Genomic DNA, 5,233 nt, shown 5'->3' with positions numbered 1-5,233 from the left:
CACTCATACAGCATATCTTTATATCTATTAAAATAAACCAAAGGAATACCAAAATGACAAAACAATAACTGGATGGTCCTTTACAGCAAACAAACTGGAACTTATTTCTTAGAGGATGATTTAAGAAAATCTATTGTCAATATATATTTTAATACTAGCGAAACTTTATTTTTATCAATTATGGGGCCTTATTTTATATGTATATCTGTTAAAACGATATGCCAGAGCATGATATAAATTCGGAAACTTGAGAACTATTTTGTCAAAGCCATAAAGAAGAATAACTGAAATCATCAACTAATTTTCTGTAAACAATGCTGAATTTTTCGAGACACCAGTAGGTTTTTACTCAACACCAGGCTAAGATTGCCTTATCCATATTTTTCAACATCGTAATTTATATTGCCTTTAAACTTTTTTTATTCAAGTGCTCCTTGTGACACTTGCAAAGACAAGACGACGCTTATATAGCAGCATATTTAGCTAACCTGCCAAATGTGCCTAGTCAAGTTTTGAGAACTAGCGCTTCTGATTGTGTCTATTTAAGAGTACGCCTATGTGTATAAGAACTTCAGCAAGATTAACCTTTAAACATTCTTCAAACCTGACCCAAAATTCAAAACATTACACACACATGTCTGCCAGCTGTTATCATGTTACACATATTATATCACTATAAGTTAATAAATCGATTCTTATAAAAGGCTCAATCTTAAACATATTAAAACTCCAAACCACAAAAAAGGGGAAATGAAATCATGAACTTCGACACTGATGGTATATCTTATTTAAACAGAAATAGTGTTGTCCTTTTAAGGTGTAATCGAAAGCTAATTTGAAGTCTTTTAGATTTTTTAATTATGTGGATACTAAAAATAAATCCAGTAGTATCACTTCTAGATACTGTAGAAGACAATGAATTGACGTTTTATGTTTCGTTTTGTTGTTAGATGTTGTATTCTAGTCTATAGTTTGAATGATGTATCAGTACAAGATGCCTAGATAAATTTAAGCAACAGTAGTATACTGCTGTTCAAAAGTCATAAATCGTTTGAGAGAAAGCAAATACAGGTAAAATGTATATTCGTATTACTTAGAGTTTAAAATATGATAAATACCTGTCAATTGCAGCATATTAGTATACGATATATTTCAATAAATGAATAAATTACACGATTTGGTTCTGAATTTCTAATTTTGTCTAAACGCAAGATTTTGTTTTTGCAACATTCTCAATATATGGCGTAGCTATCACAGCATCATCCAAGTCTACACAATACAACAGCGGTTTCTACAGAATGATGAAGGATCCGCAGTATTCCTATTTGAAGCAATTGCAGTAAAAATAGTAAATAGGGGATACGATATACTTACGAGCGACTAGTTCTATTTAGGAGATAAGTGTATTTTATTTTAAGCTTGGCCTTCGTAAAAGGTAGATTTTAATGTCGCAAATTTTGTTTACCTAGCGACGCGTAATAGAGTTATGTAAAGGGATATCTGCGACAGTAAAATCTTGTTTGACAAAGGTCAAGCTTAAAATACAATATTGTCATCTCCATTCTAATGCAGAATATTAAAATAAATACCATTTAATAAATATTTTGGCGTAAAATGAAATAAATGGAAAAGTCTCAGAAAATGTTGCATTTTCTTTAGCAACTAAACTATGTGACGTCATATATATACTAACGATGTCAAACTTAAACACTGGACGTATTTATACCTTTCGTACGCTTCAGAATGGTTTCAACGTTTACTTAAAAAGGATTTTGAGTCTCAAAATAGGATTTTCATGTTTATTTTGCGAGAAATAACATATATATATAAAAGGAATTCAAACTGGTGGCTTTCTTAGTTACGGACTGGTAGAACATGGAGTTTATCTCTTCAAAATATTTGTCAATGTCCAATGAAAATTATTGTTACAAAGGAATTGTATTAGGATTTATTACTACCTCAGAAAAGTATACACGATCCAGGTGTTTTCTTCATCATTTTCTATCTTTATTAAGTTTGCGTTTCTGCCGTTACAATCTTCCTGCAATAAGATAATTAAAATAAAATTGAGAATGGAAATAAGGAATGTGCCAAAGAGACAACAAGCCGACCATAGAAAAAACAACAGCAGAAGGTCACCAACAGGTCTTCAATGTAGCGAAAAATTCCCACACCCGGAGGCGTCCTTCAGCTGGCCCCTAAACAAATATATACTAGTTCAGTGATAATGAACGCCATACTAATTTCTAAATTCAGTAAGATTATTTTTTTAATTTTTAATTTCTAAATTAGCATTACACTATTGATCATACTGTAAAAGCTGTTCGATATGAACAGTAATCTTTTTATGTTTCAAGATACAATATTAAAATAAATATTTTGTATAGAAAAGGCTTTCAAAATTTTATCATGCTTATAGAAAAGTAAAACCAATTAATTTTGTATACAATTCTCTCTATGTTGTGAATGACATTCTGTACACCAATTGTCGATTACATCATAAAATTACATCTAAGAGAAGAATAATCGCTTGCATTTTGTCAATATTGCAATCAATGTCAATACTGTGGATTCATTATTATTCGTTGGATACCAATTGTTGTGTATTTCGTAGGTACAGATGAATTAAAAAAAAAAATATTCAACGAATTACAAATTTCCTATAGGCTTGTATACACACAATGGTAAAACCACGAAATTAAATATCCACGAACATGTAAGTTTTCATTAATCCACGAAAGTAGGTACCCAATAAAATAAGTGAATCTACAGTATTCGCTCATATGAGAGTTTGATTTCAGCTATTTAAATATAAATTGTAACACTTACGGACCACTCTAGTCTTGCTCCTTGAAGGAGTGGAAAATATTTTGACTTGATCAAATGTCTACTACTATCTATTAGATTAATTGTTTTCTTTTCTTCAAAGACATTTGCGTTTGCCATTGGTTAGTATGTTTAAGGTGGTACATACCACTACAGGGAGATAACTCTGTAATGTTAGCTAAACTTTTTAATTATGTTGTGTTGTAAAAGGAATATTAAGCTTCTCATGATCAAAATTGGTGTGTCAAACTGCTATATAACCAGTGTAATTTTTCTGACAAAACAGTTGGTTCAAAATTTTTAAAAGTTTTATATCAATATAGAAATATACACATGTACCTGTGCGTTTTGCCAAGATTTCTGTATGTTCCGAAAGTTGTAACAATATCCACCAAAATACAGCCAATCATCTTCGCAATAAGAACTCTCATCTAAAATGTAAAATATAAGTATTCTTTTTGGGGAACAGCGGCGATCACCGACGAGGGTAATGATGTTGAATAAGTAAAACAACAAGTTGAATCTTTATACCCCTACATTATTAGTAATTGTGATACAGTTTACCTGTTTTGAATTTGCTACATGTGTTGTCATTTCTTTTTTCAAATTCGAACAGATGACAAAGCTACCATTATATTTCAAATATATTATTCTGCTCTAAATTTGTATATAACAATTACATATTAAAAATGAGATATATATATAAATAGAGATATGAAGTGATCGTTCAGACCAATCATACAAGCCACACAAGATAAAAATCATTCGGTTAAACGAGGAAATTTAATAGCTGACGGAATTGATTCAAATTTGACGTTATTGTTTGCTAGCCAGAAATTAGATTAACTCATATGGCAATTTAAAAAAAAAAAGATCTTACAGCTTAATTTGAAAAATACAAGAATTCCAGATAGTTTGTCAGCTGGCTTTACTTTGCTTCATCTTCTACTGATTTAATAGTCAAGCAACTTTTGTATTAAAAAGGGAAAGTGTTACGAAATATATATGGATAAGTATGCCGTTTCTTAAACATGAGTCTCATCAGCCACGTGCGGTCGACTAAAACAAAATAAAAGAGAATTAATAGAAATGGAAAGTTTGATAAAGTTTTGAATGTGAATATTCGGCTCACTGTATAAAAAGTAGAATCACAAAAATACTGAACTCCGAGGAAAATTCAAAACGGAAAGTCCCTAATGAAATGGCAAAATCAAAGGATAAAACACATCAAACGAATGGACAACTGTCATATTCCTTACTTGGTACAGGCATTTTCAACTGTAGAAAATGTCGGATTGAACCTGGTTTTATAGCGCTAACCTCTCACTTTTAAGACGTCAGGCGCATCAAATTCCGTAATTTTTACAACGATGCGTAAACAAAACAGACATAATCGGAAAATAGTCAAAACATGGTTACAACAGTAAAACCAGACGTAACAGACTTTTGACAAGTTTTAAAATACTTTCAATCTTTAATACAAACACTGTTCCCTTGCGACAACACTTGACATATTTCTCCAGGTTTGCACGGATTATCGAAACATGGATCGCAAAAACTGATCTGAAACAAAAGAAATATATTGGAAACACGTATTTAAGTTTGTATACGAAGATAACATAACATTACAAAGTCAGAAAACATTTCCAACGATATCCGTATGATAACTGGGAAACGGGCAAAGACAGATTTTTTTGTGGATATTGTTTTGCTGCATGGCATGCTGATTATTTAATTTAAAATCAAAAATGTTTACAACTGATTCCTGAATTTTGTGATGCAGAATATTCATTTTTATCCTTATTACGCCATGTATTTATTTAGATATCTTACAAACTGGCGATGATGATTATTTTCAAAAACGTCAGTCAGGGTAGTGTTGCCACAGAGCATGGGATGAAATCCCGTTAGGAAGAAAAACAAACTTGCAGATTTAAATGTACGAGGATAAAGAAAAAAGAAAACCCAAATTCCAAGTTTTGTTAAATACAGCTGAGGTATCCTATTCCTGGAGTCGAATTCCGAAGTATTTCGAAAAATTCAGTTTTCTAATCAGTTAGTTCATAAGTGTGACCATATCAAATCAGAAGTGCTAACCGCTGTGCTATTGATACCTTTACCAGCAGTGACATCGACCATGGGTTTACAATTAAATTCATTATAGATACCAAGCTTATAATCTTGTACTTCAGACGCGCGTTAGGTCTTTGCAGATTCAACATTGTTGCACTAAATTTCTAACCTGAATAAACCATGATAGTACAATGGAGAAAGGATGTAGTTAATTTGTCGCATATGTAGATGTATACAAAAATATATACACGATAAGTACGACAGATCCATGCATTGGATCACCATTGAAGGTAATACACAACTGAAAACATATTTTAAATGCATAACTACTCTA

This window comes from Mytilus edulis, chromosome 10 (assembly GCF_963676685.1).
Source record: "Mytilus edulis chromosome 10, xbMytEdul2.2, whole genome shotgun sequence".
Taxonomy (NCBI): domain Eukaryota; kingdom Metazoa; phylum Mollusca; class Bivalvia; order Mytilida; family Mytilidae; genus Mytilus; species Mytilus edulis.
This window is presented reverse-complemented; position numbering follows the sequence as displayed.